The 16,261-nt window shown below is 43.4% G+C and overlaps 1 long non-coding RNA gene across 1 annotated transcript in view; it reads left to right on the top strand.

Moving 5' to 3' along the window:
* Window positions 1-1,170: 1,170 nt before the first annotated feature.
* LOC145546596 (uncharacterized) overlaps window positions 1,171-16,261 on the top strand; it is a 172,388-nt gene continuing 157,297 nt past the window's right edge. The window contains exons 1-2 of the long non-coding RNA XR_014083066.1: window positions 1,171-1,316; window positions 2,741-2,781. This is a non-coding gene — a long non-coding RNA (uncharacterized LOC145546596). The remainder of the gene's footprint in view (window positions 1,317-2,740; window positions 2,782-16,261) is intronic.

Genomic DNA, 16,261 nt, shown 5'->3' with positions numbered 1-16,261 from the left:
AGTCAAGGGCTTCCCTGTGGGAAAGTTGAGGCTGAAAGGGAACCTTCATAGGCCACCCCAGAGTGCAAGTGGGGTGGTGGCAGCCGGATGCTCATGTAGGTGTGTAGGGACTAAGAATGATCACCTCCAAGTTAGAGGCCAGCAGTGGGGGAGCCCAGACCATACCTGGACCCCACCTGATGGTGGGGGAGGGGCTTATATAGGATCAACAAGTCTGGCTCTTATGGGCATGGGCCTTGGCAGGGCTGACCTTGCATTGACAGAAGCAAAGCTTGTTGAAGGCAGCTGGGGGAGGTGTGCTGGGGGTAATGATGGGGATCTCTCTCTTGGTCTTGCTCCCAGCACCCAGGTTCAGCCTTTTCCCTGGTTTTAGCCTCCTCTCTCTCTTCCTTAGATGCATAAGCATCCCCTGGGTGCCTGTTAATATTGCAGTTTCCTGGATAATATTGTTTCTGTTAATATTGCAGAATCCCCAGTGATTCTGATTCAGTTTGTCTGGGCTGGGGGCCCAGTTACCTGAAATTTTAACAGCCACACAGGCTGCTTCTAAAACAGGGGTCTATGGATCCTACTCGACAAATGTTACCTTTGATGACTACATAAAATCTAGAACTGGGTTTTACTTACCCTTATCTGAAGTGGTATGAAGACAATCTGTTCTGAAGAATGTCCACACACCACTGATAACTGTTGACTGAACTTGAACTTGCTGTTGACTTTCTGACTACATCCTGGGCATTAGCCAGGAGATAAAACTAATGTAACACAAAGCTGTAATTTCAGCTTACCAGACACATACATGTATAAGCATATAGTTCACAGCTCTGTGCTTATCTGTGTGTATACATGGAGTTCATTTATCTGACTCTAAGTGGCAGGATTGCCATGCAGGAATTAAAACCCATTTCTACAAATTGCTGGGAGCTGCTGCTGCTCCTGACTATGGACCCAGTGAACAAACAGAAATGCTAATGTTCCTCTGTTGTTATTGCTGCAATCTGATGTTTCCCCCTGCAAACTCTAAAAGCCTTTGCAATGTTTTTATCTAATGAGGATGTGAATCACAAATGTTTCCCAAGTAATAAGATAATTTCTCTGCAAGACCTCAGAGTTTAACCATTTCTTTTCTTGTGTGTGGAGCAGAAGAAATGTTTGAGGAGGTGAAATTTCTGAGTGTGTGGAGGGTAGCATCTAGTGTCTTTCCTTGGGATGCTTGCTGAGGATGATTCTGGAAGGTCAGAGCTCTTTCAGTGGAGAGCTATGTTGCTGCTGCAACCGGACGTGGTGGTGCTTCTGGCTGGTTGAGCTGATCCTAGGTTAGCCTCAGGCTTAGTTTTGTATGATTTTATTTTTGAGTTCTCTGTCATTAGGTTTGGAGATCATTTATTATGTGGTTGGAGGGGACCAGCACCGCATACTCATTCAATAGGAGTCCTTATATCTGGGATCTTGTTCCTGTCTGTCACTAATCAGCTGAACAACTCAGGACAAGACACTGACTCTCTTAATCTTTGGTTTTCTCATCTGTGAACTAGGGATGGTACTTGTCTTGCCTTCAAATTCTTTGAGTGGCCCAAAGGAGACTGGGTGGGGAAATTCTGTGGGAAACATACACCTATCCAAGTCTGAATAGTACTATTATTTTAGGCTTGATTTTTATACAAATCCATGATGGGAAAATACATCATAGTCTTTATATCAATGTCCACCTTTCAGAAACCCACTTCAAAATCAACATTATTTTTATAAAGTTTTAAAAAGACAACCCAGCAGAATATTGAGTCTTCTCTCCCTGACAATGATTTTTTTTTTTTCTTATTTTTCAAAATTATGTGATGACTAGGAATCTTTCATCAGGGGAACTCAATGTATGCATGACCCTATTTACCTGTACTTGTACCACAAGTAGTCAATCACATCAAAGCGCATTGCAGAATTATAGCTCCTGAGAGACCAGTGGTTCCAGTGGTGATGGCAGAAGGTAGGAAGTTCCTGTGGTGCCGCCAAAATTGTCACTGGTCATCTGAGATGTCCAATATCAGGGGTACTTACAGCTGGAACCATGAAGCCATGAAACTCGGTGAGAGGTGGTTCTGCACAGACTCCTTAGACAGCTTACAGATGTCTGTGATTCAGCATTTACTAAGAGTCACCATTTTTCTATTCTATAAACAGGGTTCACATTGGTGATTCAATCAAATTCAAAACTTGTTAGTACACTGAATGTGAAATCACCTAGGAAAGTTTGAAATGGGAGACAAATATAAGATGTTATTTTGATATTTCTAAGAGTTTTATTTCTAAGATACTATTTTTGATATTTTTACATCTCTGAACTCTTCTTTCTTTAAAAAAAAATTGTTTATTGAGATATAACATGTATTGCATAAACAGCACACATCTTAAGTTGCATGTAAACTCATTAATTCTTAAAATTTCACATTCTTAAAAAAGGCTTCTATACCTTATGTGCTTTACCAAGAAGGTGTTATTGCAGTGGGCTATGTGTTAAGATCAGATTCATCCAGGCATTCAAGCTGATAAAATAATATTGCTGGGACTGGAAGTGGCTCCTTATATATGCGTTTCCAGTCATGTGTGTTTTCATGCTTTTTATGAGCATAGATAATATGAGCACATAGATGGCAGGGCAAGATATTAGTTCTGTAGGAATGTGAGTGTGTAGGGGGAGGTGTGTGTGTATGTGTATGTGTCTAATTAAGATTCTTTTGGCTACAAGGAGCAGAGCACCACGGGAGAAGAAAAAGGATAAGGCCACAGGTACCTGGGCCTCATCTGGAATGGAAAACAGCTCGGGGTTGGGTACCAGGTTCCTCCCCACGGTGGGCTGCACGGTTTCTCCTCCTCCTGTGACATCATCACCTCCCTCTGTGCGACTGTTCTACCTCATCTTTGTCACTCGGTCCTCTATTTCTTACTCATAATTTCTTCTTCCTCTTAACTATGTGGTTTGCACATGGCTTCAGCACGCTCTGGCCCCACTCCACATTAATGCATTTTTAAAAAAATTTTGGCTCCTACTAGTGATGGAACACTTTCCCCAATTTTTCTTAGTTTAAATTGTAGAGACAGAAAGTATTCTGCTGCTGACCAGCCTGCTGTTTGGTTGTTTTTGGTTCTAGAGTTCACTTCTGGCCCCATAAGCTGTGGCCAGGGAGCGGGGGGGAAGGCACCTGTGGGACAAAGCATGGCTCCCTATGTCTTTCTCTTGAGCAGAGACAGTTAGTGGTATGTCCTGAATATGAAGGAAGGAAGGGAGGTAGAGAGGGGAGAAAGAAGAAGAGGGAGGAAAGAGAGAAGGAAGCAGGAAGGGAGGGAGGTGCAACGTCAGGAAAGTGTCTCACAGGAAGTGAAATTTGTGTGGACCTTAACTAGGACCTTTCCATCCTTCCTGTGGAGAAGGGAATGGCAATCCACTCCAGTATTCTTGCCTGGAGAATCCCATGGACAAAGGAGCCTGGCAGGCTACAGTCCATGGGGTCGCAAAGAGTTGGACACGACTGAGTGACTAACGCTAACACTTAACCAGGAATAGGGATGGGCTGGTAATGAGGGTGAGAAAGGGCATTTTAGGCTTAAGACTAGTCTTATTCAAAAGTAGGTTTGCTGGATGCTACATTCAATATGAGTCAACAGTGTGAAGCGACTGCTAAGAAAGTGAATGCCATGTAGGTGGTATTCATGGAAGCATAGTCCCTAGAATGAAGAAGGAGATGATTGTTTGGTGCCATCCTGGCTACAGAGCTATTAGGTATAGATGAGAGATGCATATGTAGAACTGTATGAATGTATTAATCTGGGGCCTCCGAGAACTAGATGCCAACGTGAGGTTAAACATGTAACAATTTTATGAAGGGAAATTCCTTAGGAGCTGCATAGGGAGAGAGCCAGGGCAGGCTGGGCAAGCCGTCAGACCACAATAAAAGTCTTACCCCAGTTTCAGGAGAGAGGGGAGAAAGATTGTGTGGAACCATTCCAGACTGTCGGGCAGGATAAGGAAGGATTCGCAAGGGCCTTGGGGAGTCTTCCAGCCCAAGTGAGACATCTGAGCATCCTGTGTTTTTCCAGGATCCCGCATGCACTTAATCATTGGCTGGGAGCAGCCTAGGGCAGTGTGGCTTAGTGCAAATATGGGGGTAGATTTCTGAGGCAGCAGCTGGGGCATTTGACTGATCAAACTCCTTGTAGCTGGGAACTGGGAAACTCGCCTGACTGCTGGTAGAGGATGCCTGGGGCAGTGAGAAAATTCAACACCATACATGGGAAAGAAGAAGCCTAAAGAAGTCCCAGGGGTGACCCTTATTATTCATTTTTTAAAAAGTTATTTCTTTGACATTTGTGTATTCATATGGCTATATGCTGAGGATCCCTATAATAATAGACCCATCCCTTGAGGAGCTCGTAGTCTAGTCGGGGCTGCAGCCCGATATGCACTGTGAAGAGTGTGTGTACATGGAATGCTGGGAGCACAGCCTGGCAATGGTGCTGCTGGTGACAGGGTCACTCGATTCCTGGAAGGGCTCCAGCTGAGTTTTAAGGACAGACTGGAAGTCTCTAGGTATTCAAAGAGGCATGGAATATGTGATGAGAGTTAATTTTCATGTGAAAAACATAACGATGGTTTTGAGCCCAGTGGATGGAAACTGGGGGGACAAATTTGGAATCAAAATAAGAAAGAACTTTTGGTGGATGGAGCTTTGTGAAGGTGGGATCAGGTGCATTTCCAGCACTACTCAGAGCCAGCTGGGCAGGTTGTTAGTAGAGGTGGAGTCAAGCTGGGAAAGGTTAGTTGTAATTCTCAAGGTGATTGTTAAAGTTCATCCTATCCTTGAGATTCTGTGATCCAAAGGACTCCTGCTCAACAAAACCTGGAAAGCGGCCACTAGGGTAACCCTCTGCACCATCTCAACTTTAAGCTGTGAACTGGTCTGCATTTCCTCTTGACTGGGGATGGGAACAGGGGACCTTATTTCTTAGAAGGGCTAGTTTCAATGCCCAGCCCAAGACATACCACAAAGACAAGGAATCCCAAACAGTGACTTCCTCTGGCTGATCAGGGGAGAGAGTTCCAACTGCACTCTTCTGATCGGCCTCTCCAAATAAGAAGCCAGACCATGAATATGCACGATGCACTGTAATTACGGCAGAGGCTTCTCAAGAACTCTCTCCTTCCTAGAGAAGCCCTCTCTAGAGACTTGATAAGTGTCTGAGAGAAAACAGGCTGCTAATTAACAGAGAAGTCAGATTACATATATGCCTGACAATATCCATTTTTAATAGAGTTGGATATTAATTGTTTAAATCTGATAACAGAACCTACATTCAAAAAAGTTTGTTTTTAGAAGAAAAATCAGAGAAGTGTCAGTTGTACAGACTATTCATAAGACACTGGGTATGCATGCTAAGTCGCTTCAGTCGTGTCTGATATTACTTACCGGTAATTCTGAAAACTGAGTTTCATGGATAAAGCCTTAGTGTTAGTCCTTGTCTGGCCTCATGCTGGTTGTGGGGCCTTATGAAAATGTGTCTTCCTGGGTCTAACTGTCTTCATCTGTAAAATGGGGACTTAAAACTCACCTGTACGTGTTAGAGTTCTCTGCTAAAAACAATAGACCCAGACTTTGGCTGATGGATGCAGAAAAACGTGTATGAGAGGATGCAGGCAGCTCCTGGAATCACTGGGAAAAATGGCAGAAACTGGGAAGGGCCATGAAGCAGAGATCCCAGCCAGGAGCACTCCGGTGAGGATGCCCCTGTTTTAACTGCCTTCTCTTGAGGGTAGCACTCATTGCTACCCCTGAGGGGCTGTTCACTGCCTCTGTGGCTGTGAGTCACTACTTACAGATTCAGAGGCCCAGGAAGGTACATCTGATTGCTGCCTCTGAACCCGACGTTAGGTCCAAGCTGGTGAAGGCAGGGAGAAAGAATGTCTACTTTTTCAGTCTCTATAGTGTCTTCCAAAAGTCCCAGGGAAGAGAACTCCCCTCAACAGGAAAGTTGTTGAACACTGGGTGGTCAAATAAAAAACAAATGGGCAATGGCCACTGTGTTATCTCTTTATAATTTGAGAAGTTGACAATTGTGTGTTAAACTATCTCATACACACTCAAGTACACTGTAGATGCTGGGCAGTTAGAATCATCATCCTTCCATGTGTGGTTTTGCCTCCCAGGTACAACTTGGTATTTCTTGCTCCCCTATTTCTTTGCTCTAATTCACCTTTCCCAGGAAGCCCCCCCAAGTTAGCCATCTCAACGTCTAGCTCTCCCTGCGCTTCTTCAGTGCTCCAGTCTTTCCCCTGTTAGATGTTGCATTTGAACTTTTGGAGGAATCAGCAAAATGGTTTTCATGCTGGGTTCCATGGAGTGCTATGGTTTAGCATGTGTGTGTGTGTGCATGTGCACGTGCGCATGCACGTGTGAGTGTGTTAGTTGCTCAGTCATGCCCGACTCTTTGTGACCCCATAGACTGCAGCCTGCCAGGCTTCTCTGTCCATGGAATTCTCCAGGCAAGAATACTGGAGTGGGTTGCCATTCCCTTCTCCAGGGGATCTTCCTGACCCAGGGATTGAACCTGGGTCTCCTGCATTGCAGGCAGATTCTTTATTGTCTGAGCCACCAGGGAAGCCCTATGGTTTAGCCCAGGCAGGAGCTGTTGCTAGTGGGAGGAGAAGGAGACTGAAGGACAGGCTGCTGACCTCTTTGTAGCAGGTTGGGTTTCCCAGAAAGCTAACCTAGAGTTTAAAGTGGAGGGTGTTAATTAAGGAGCAGCCTTGGGATTGGTCCCAAGGTCTCTACTTTCCTTTATTATAGGAGTGGGCAAGTAGGAGTGGGCTGAGGGAGCGGCCAAGCTGTGATGTGGCCCAACAACAGTGCCAATCAACTGAGCAGGAGTCTGGAGCTAGAATGGTCCTTCATAGTTGTCCTGAGTTAGGCCAAGATGGCTGGGCCATCACTGAATGTGGGCCACTCAGGGAAAGGAGTGTGATCTTGGCTGAGGGGGCTCTCTGCAATTGAAGGCTGTCTGTTGCCCTCAGCTCCAGTACCCAACAAGTTCTTCTTTAAAGAGACTTTTGGGAGCACACGGCAGTGTCTACCACAGGCCACCTCTGTGCTTCCTCACCCAGCTTCACCAAGAGAGAAGCCCTTTGCTCTGACCTGTTTTATAGTTACGTTTCTACACAAGAGCACCTTTGAAAGGTAGATTCTATTGCTAAAAAAGTTTAGACTTCACTGTTTTTGTCTAGGCCTCTTATTTTTTAGGGGAAGAAATGGAAGCCTGCTTCCCTGATTCCTAACATAGTATCCTTTCTATTATACCAGACTGACATCTTGTTATCTTTATTTCCTTTCTTTACATTTAACACCTGGAAGGACAGACTGACTGAATGTGGCAGACCCTGTTGGCTTCCTAGTAGTATTTATACTCTCTTCCTATAGAACCTTGGTTAGTGCTCAGTGGCATGTACTCAGTTAAAGAATCTCATTTCCTAGCCTCGTTTGCAGCTAGTGGTATCCATGTGGCAAAGTTCTGGCTCATGAGAAGTAGGCTGAAGCCTTCTGGGAAAGCTCTCCAATATAAGCACCACCACTTCTTTCTTTCCCTTTGGCTGCTTCCTGCTACCTGGAATGCAGACGTGATGGATAGAGATCCAACAGCTATTCTGAGAGAATGAGGACAAGGTTCATATCTGAAGAATGGCAGAGTGGAAAGCTAGAAGTGCCTGAGTCTGCATAGGTTGTGTGGAGCTTTCATCTATTTCCCATGGGCTTATGCTATGTGAAGGAAATAAAAATTCCTGACTTTTTAAGGTCCTGCTATTTGGAACATGGGCTGTCCAATCCAGTCTCAGATGGATAACTCTAAGTTAAATAGGAAAAGCAGTAGCTTGGAAATGATGTGTTCAGATTCACATCTTCAATTGCTCTGGTCTCAGAGACATCAAAATCAGACCTAAGGAATCCATGGCTTCCTGCATGAAGGCTTAGTGAAGGGAAAGGACATTAAGCTAGAAACTTAGAAAACTGGATTCCAAGAAGACTGAGTTCTGAGTCCGTTTATGCCATTCAGTAGTTTTTTCATTTAGAGAAATTGGATAGCTTTGCAGGGGCTGTTTCCCCTAATTGTAAAGACAGAGAGTAGAAGTAGATCTTAAAGTTTCCTTCCCTTGTTTTAAGTCACTGTTTCTCTCAACTCATGACTAAGTCTACACTGGAAGAGTCATATTTTGGGGTAGTAGTTACAGATTGAGAGGTTGTGGGTGGGACAAGTGTGAGAAATAGCTTTGCTTTTATTTATTTATTTATTTATTTTTAGTATTTAGTTATTGGTTGCACTGGGTCTTTGTGTCTGTGCAGGGGGCTTTCTCTGGTTTTGGAGAGTAGGGGCTACTGTTCAATTGAGCTGCATGGGCTTCTCACTGCGGTGGTTTCTCCTGTTGCAGAGCACAGGCTCCAGGCATGTGGGCTTCAGTAGTTGTGACTCACGGGTTCTAGAGCATAGGCTCAGTAGTTGTGGCACAGAGGCCTAGTTGTCCTATGGCATGTGGGATCTTCATGGATCAGGGATCGAACCAGTGTCCCCTGAATTGCAAGGTGGATTCTTAACCACTGGACCACCAGGGGAGCCCTAGCTTTGCTTTTAAAGGCTGTTTCTTGCTGTGCATAATCCAGTTTACTAATGATTTTCTTCATACAAAAGTTTTTGTAATTTTTTGTGGGTTGATTATTGGCTTAATTAGTGTAATTAAACACAATTACAAAATTAGTGCAGATCTCTTTAATCAGGTACCAATAATGTATAATTAAGTAACTATATCTTGTAATTAGAGACTTGAAAATGCAATGCCTCTTTAAAGTCCTTGTTCTACTTTGTCAAAAAGTTTTGCTACACACAGAATATTTAAGACATCCATAGTTGAATGGGTGTTTTGTATTCCTGGGGCTTCCCTATGGCTCAGACAGTAAAGAATCTGTCTGCAATGCAGGAGACTTGGGTTTGATCCCTGGGTTGGGAAGATCCCCTGAAGAAGGGAAGGGCTACCCACTCCAGTATTCTTGCCTGGAGAATTCTGTGGACAGAGGAGCCCGGAGGCTATAGTCCATGGGGTCACAAAGAGCTGGGCACAACTGAGTGACTAACACTTTCACTTTCTTTACACTTTGTATTCCTATAAATTGTTAAAAACACTATTTTCCCCTATTAGATAGTAATGACGTATTTTATTTTTAAGTCAAACATCTTTTGGGGGTTTACAGAGTTAAAATAAATTTCCTTCATACTTTAAAACAAGTAGTTGTGACTCAAAAATTAAGTAGGGAGATTGAGAAATCGAAGGAAAGAGGTGCTGGTTTCAACTTAAAGCATGTGAAATAGAAGCTGGCAGGCTCAAAAAGAGTGATTTGAATTCTAGAAAAGGAAATTCAGAAATAGCACTGCATGAATAACACTGAATCATATCAATAGTTGTTGGAAGTAGAGTTTGACTAATTTTCCAGATATTTTATATATATTTTATTATATATATATATCTATATTTTATTTGCGTCCAAATTTTTAGGTGCATAATATTTTTATCATTTGAAAAATTTATTACAGAGGTCCCAAGATGATAGGAATGTCTCAAATTTGTAGATCCCTAGTTTTTTTCAAATGAGTTTGGAAGAATGGTCATCCAGAGAGCACCCGGAAAGCCTCAAAGGAAATCTGCTCCTTTTCCATTCTATTGGGTTGGCCAAAAAGCTTGTTTGAGTTTTTCCTACCATCTTACAGAAAAACCCAAATTAACTTTTTGACCAACCCAATAAAAACCAGTGTGTCTTATTGCTATGTGAATGGGTTAGGAGCTGGGTATATTTGCCATATTGGAGATATAGAAAACTATAAATAGTTAACATTCGAGGCGTATTGAAGAAAAATGATATGGCCTCTAATGCTCCCCTTCCTTAGAACTTGAGGGCTGTAACTCCCTAGAACTTAGAGCCCCTGAAAGGTAGATGAAATGCCCTAGGCTGGGTGTTAGTGTATACTGAATTTTGGTGCCCATTTTGCCTTTGACTAGTCTTGCGGTTAGGAGAAGGCAATGGCACCCCACTCCAGTACTCTTGCCTGGAAAATCCCATGGGTGGAGGAGCCTGGTAGGCTGCAGACCCATGGGGTCGCTACGAGTCGGACACGACTGAGCGACTTCACTTTTACTTTTCCCTTTCATGCACTGGAGAAGGAAATGGCAACCCACTCCAGTATTCTTGCCTGGAGAATCCCAGGGACGGCGGAGCCTGGTGGGCTGCCGTCTATGGGGTCGCACAGAGTCGGACATGACTGAAGCGACTTAGCAGCAGCAGCAGCAGTCTTGCAGTTTTTCTGTCTCCTCACCTAGGATATATACCTAAAAAGTGATTCTTTTAGTTTATCTAAAAGATAAATGTCCCAGTCTTCCCAGGGGGAGCTAGTGGTAAAGAATCTGCCTGCCAATGCAGGAGATGCAACAGACATGGGTTCGATTCCTGGGTCAGGAAGCTCTCCTGGAAAAGGAAATGGAACCCACTCTAGTATTCTTTACCAGATAAAACTGTGGCCTGGCTCCACACCAGTGAGCCAGGCTTCTTACCCATTTAAAGTTTGAGAATAGGTTGCGATAGTTTCAGCCCTAAGACCTTTAATCATGGGCTCAAACAAACTTTGTGTCCACCAGGACCCAGAGACCCCACGGAGACTGAGCCAGAATTGTGTTTGAGTGTCTCCTGCAGAGGTATGGGTCAGCAGTGGACTGCTGAAGGGGCAGGGGTTCTGGATGCAGTAGACTTGGGGATAGCATAAGCCCTCTTGGAGGAGGTTGCCATTAACCCCACCATAGAGCCACGAGAACTTACACAGGACTGGGGAAACAGACTCTTGGAGGGCACAAACAAAAGCTTGTGCACACCAGGACCCAGGAGAAAGGAGCAGTGACCCCACAAGACTTGCCCATGAGTGTCCAGGAGTCTCCTACAGAGATGTGGGTCGGTGGTGGCCAGGTGCAGGGTTGAGGGCACTGAGTTTAGCAGTGTGTGCATGGGACCTTTTGAAGGAGGTCACCATTATCTTCATTATCTCCACCATAATTTGGCCTCAGGTCAAACAATAGGGAGGGAACATAGCCCTACCGTCAACAGAAAATTGGATTAAAGATTTACTGAGCATGGCCCCACCCATCAGAACAAGACCCTGTTTCCCCCTCAGTCAGTCTCTCCCATCAGGAAGCTTCCATAAGCCTCTTATCCTTCTTCATCAGAGGGCAGACAGACTGAAAACCACAATCACAGAAAACTAAACAATCTGATCACATGACCACAGGCTTGTCTAACTCAATGAAATTATGAGCCATGCCATGTAGGGCCACCCAAGACAGATGGGGTCATGGTGTAGAGTTCTGACAAACATGGTTCACTGGAGAAGGGAATGGCAAGCTACTTCAGTATTCTTGCCTTGAGAACCTCATGAACAGTATGAAAAGGCAAAAAGATAGGACACTGAAAGATGAACTCCCCAGGTCAGTAGGTGCCTAATATGCTATTGGAGATCAGTGGAGAAATAACTCCAGAAACAATGAAGAGATGGAGCCAAAGCAAAAACAACACCCAGTTGTGGATGTGACTGGTGATGGAAGTAAAGTCCAATGCTGTAAGAGCAATATTGCATAGGAACCTGGAATGTTAGGTCCATGAATCAAGGCAAACTGGAAGTGGTCAAATAGGAAATGATGAGTGAACATCAACATTCTAGGAATCAGCGAACTAAGATGGACTGGAATGGGTGAATTTAACTCAGATGACCATTACATCTACTACTGTGGGCAAGAATCCCTTAGAAGAAATGGAGTAGCTATCATAGTCAACAAAAGAGTCTGAAATGCAGTACTTGGATGCAATCTAAAATGTGACAGAATGACCTGCATACAGGTTTCTCAAGAGACAGGTCAGATGGTCTGGTATTCCCATCTCTTTCAGAATTTTCCACAGTTTATTGTGATCCACACAGTCAAAGGCTTTGGCATAGTCAATGAAGCAGAAATAGATGTTTTTCTGGAACTCTCTTGCTTTTTCGATGATCCAGCGGATATTGGCAATTTGATCACTGGTTCCTCTGCCTTTTCTAAAACAAGCTTGAACATCTGGAAGTTCACGGTTCACGTATTGCTGAAGCCTGGCTTGGAGAATTTTGAGCATTACTTTACTAGCATGTGAGATGAGTGCAATTGTGCGGTAGTTTGAGCATTCTTTGGCATTGCCTTTCTTTGGGATTGGAACGAAGACTGACCTCTTCCGGTCCTGTGGCCACTGCTGAGTTTTCCAAATTTGCTGGCATATCGAGTGCAGCACTTTCACAGCATCACCTTTGAGGATTTGAAATAGCTCAACTGGAATTCCATCACCTCCACTAGCTTTGTTCGTAGTGATGCTTTCTAAGGCCCACTTGACTTCACATTCCAAGATGTCTGGCTCTAGGTGAGTGGTCACACCATCGTGATTATCTGTGTCGTGAAGATCTTTTTTGTACAGTTCTTCTGTGTATTCTTGCCACCTCTTCTTAATATCTTCTGCTTCTGTTAGGTCCATACCATTTCTGTCCTTTGTCGAGCCTATCTTTGCGTGAAATGTTCCCTTGGTATCTCTAATTTTCTTGAAGAGGTCTCTAGTCTTTCCCAATCTGTTGTTTTCCTCTATTTGTTTGCACTGATCCCTGAGGAAGGCTTTCTTATCTCTCCTTGCTATTCTTTGGAACTCTGCATTGAGATGGGAATATCTTTCCTTTTCTCCTTTGCTTTTTGCTTCTCTTCTCTTCCCAGCTATCTGTAAGGCCTCCTCAGACAGCCATTTTGCTTTTTTGCATTTCTTTTCCATGGGGATTTTCTTGATCCCTGTCTCCTGTACAATGTCACGAACCTCTGTCCATAGTTCATCAGGCATTCTGTCTATCAGGTCTAGTCCCTTAAATCTATTTTTCACTTCCACTGTATACTCATAAGGGATTTGATCTAGGTCATACCTGAATGGTCTAGTGGTTTTCCCTACTTTCTTCAATTTAAGTCTGAATTTGGCAATAAGCAGTTCATGATCTGAGCCACAGTCTGCTCCCGGTCTTGTTTTTGCTGACTGTATAGAGCTTCTCCATCTTTGGCTGCAAAGAATATAATCAGTCTGATTTCGGTGTTGACCATCTGGTGATGTCCACGTGTAGAGTCTTCTCTTGTGTTGTTGGAATAGGGTGTTTGCTATTACCAGTGCGTTCTCATGGCAAAACTCTATTAGCCTTTGCCCTGCTTCATTCTGTACTCCAAGGCCAAACCTGCCTGTTACGCCAGGTGTTTCTTGACTTCCTACTTTTGCATTCCAGTCCCCTATAATGAAAAGGACATCTTTTTTGGGTGTTAGTTCTAGACCACACGGACCACAGCCTTGTCTATCTCAATGAAACTAAGCCATGCCGTGTGGGGCCACCCAAGACGGATGGGTCATGGTGGAGAGGTCTGACAGATTGTGGTCCACTGGAGAAGGGCATGGCAAACCACTTCAGTATTCTTGCCTTGAGAACCCCATGAACAGTATGAAAAGGCAAAAGGATAGGACACTGAAAGATGAACTCCCCAGGTCAGTAGGTGCCCAATATGCTAATGGAGATCAGTGGAGAAATAACTCCAGAAAGAATGATGGGATGGAGCCAAAGCAAAAACGATACCCAACTGTGGATGTGATTGGTGATAGACGCAAAGTCCGATGCTGTAAAGAGCAATATTGCATAGGAACCTGGAATGTTAGGTCCATGAATCAAGGCAAACTGGAAGTGGTCAAACAGGAGATGGCAAGAGTGAACGTTGACATTCTAGGAATCAGCGAACTAAGATGGACTGGAATGGGTGAATTTAACTCAGATGACCATTATATCTACTACTGTGGGCAAGAATCCCTTAGAAGAAATGGAGTAGCCATCATGGTCAACAGAAGAATCCGAAATGCAGTACTTGGATGCAGTCTCAAAAACGACAGAATGATCTCTGTTCGCTTCCAAGGCAAACCGTTCAGTATCACGGTAATCCAAGTCTATGCCCCGACCAGTAACGCCGAAGAAGCTGAAGTTGAACGATTCTATGAAGACCTACAAGACCTTCTAGAACTAACACCCAAAAAAAGATGTCCTTATTGCCAAATATAGACTTAAATTGAAGAAAGTAGGGAAAAGCACTAGATTATTCAGGTATGACCAAAATAAAATCCCTTACAATTATACAGTGGAAGTGAGAAATAGATTCAAGGGATTAGATCTTACTGACAGAGTGCCTGAAAAACTATGGTTGGAGGTTTGTGACATTGTACAGGAGGCTGTGATAAAGACCATCCCCAAGAAAAAGAAATGGAAAAAAGACAAAATGATTGTCTGAGGAGGCCTTACAAATAGCTGAGAAAAGAAGAGAAGCTGAAGGCAAAGGAGAAAAGGAAAGATATACCCATTTGAATGCAGAGTTCCAAAGAAGAGCAAGGAGAGATAAAGCCTTCCTCAAAGTCAGAATTGAAAGAGACACATGTACCCCAATATTGATTGCAGCACTGTTTACAGTAGCTAGGACATGGAAGCAACCTAGATGTCCATTGACAGACAAATGGATAAGAAAGCTGTGGTATATATACACAATGGAATATTACTCAACTGTTAAAAAGAACACATTTGAATCAGCTCTAATGAGGTGGATGAAACTGAAGCCTATTCTACAGAGTGAAGTAAGTCAGAAAGAAAAACACCAATACAGTATATTAACACATATATATGGAATTTAGAAAGATGGTAACGATGACCCTATATGCAAGACAGCAAGAGAGAAACAGATGTAAAGAACAGACTTTTGGACTCTGTGGGAGAAGGCAAGAGTGGGATGATTTGAGAGAATAGCATTGAAATATGTATATTATCATGAAACAGATCACCAGTCCAGGTTCAATGCATGAGACAGGGCGCTCAGGGCTGGTGCACTGGGATGACCCTGAGGGATGGGGTGGGGAGGGAGGTGGGAGGGGGGTTCAGGATGGGGGACACATGTACACACATGGCTGATTCATAAACCACTATAATATTGTAAAGTAATTAGCTTCCAATTAAAATAAATAAATTAATTGAAAAAAAGGGGAAAAAAAGCCTTCCTCAGTGATCAATGCAAAGAAATAGAGGAAAACAATAGAATGGGAAAGACTAGAGATCTCTTCAAGAAAATTAGTGATACCAAGGGAACATTTCATACAAAGATGGGCACAATAAAGGACAGAAATGGTATGGACCTAACAGAAGCAGAGGAGATTAAGAAGAAGTGGCAAGAATACACAGAAGAACTGTACAAATAATATCTTCATGACCCAGATAACCATGATGATGTGATCACTCACCTAGAGCCAGACATCCTGGAATGTGAAGTCAAGTGGTCCTTAGGAAGAATAACTACAAACAAAGCTAGTGCGGGTGATAGAATTCCAGTTGAGCTATTTCAAATCCTAAGAGATGATGCTGTGAAAGTGCTGCACTCAATATGCCAGCAAATTTGGAAAACTCTGCAGTGGCCACAGGACTGGAAAAGGTCTGTTTTCATTCCAATCCCAAAGAAAGACAATGCCAAAGAATGCTCAAACTACTGCACAATTGCACTCATCTCACATGCTAGCAAGGTAATGCTCAAAATTCTCCAAGCAAGGCTTCAACAGTACATGAACCATGAACTTCCAGATGTTCAAGCTGGATTTAGAAAAGGAAGAGGAACCAGAGATCAAATTGCCAACATCTGTTGAATCATTGAGAAAGCAGGAGAGTTCCAGAAAAACATCTACTTCTGCTTTATTGACTACACCAAAGCTTTTGACTGTGTGAATCACAACAAACTGTGGAAAATTCTTCAAGAGTTGGGAATATCAGACCACCTGACCTGCCTCCTGAGAAATCTGTATGCACGTCAAGAAGCAACAGTTAGAACCGGACATGGGACAACAGACTGGTTCCAAATAGGACAAGGAATACATCAAGGCTGTATATTGTTACCTGCTTATTTAACTTAAATGCGGAGTACATCGTGAGAAATATGGGGCTGGAGGAAGCACAAGCTGGAATCAAGATTGCTGGGAGAAATATCAATAACCTCAGATGTGCAGATGACACCACCCTTATGGCAGAAAGCGAAGAAGAACTAAAGAGCCTCTTGATGAAAGTGAAAGAGGAGAGTGAAAAA

This window comes from Giraffa tippelskirchi, chromosome 4 (genome assembly GCF_054371585.1).
Source record: "Giraffa tippelskirchi isolate mGirTip1 chromosome 4, T2T-mGirTip1v1.2.pri, whole genome shotgun sequence".
Taxonomy (NCBI): domain Eukaryota; kingdom Metazoa; phylum Chordata; class Mammalia; order Artiodactyla; family Giraffidae; genus Giraffa; species Giraffa tippelskirchi.
Note: the sequence above shows the minus strand (reverse complement) of the source record. Positions and strands in the feature narration are given on the sequence as shown.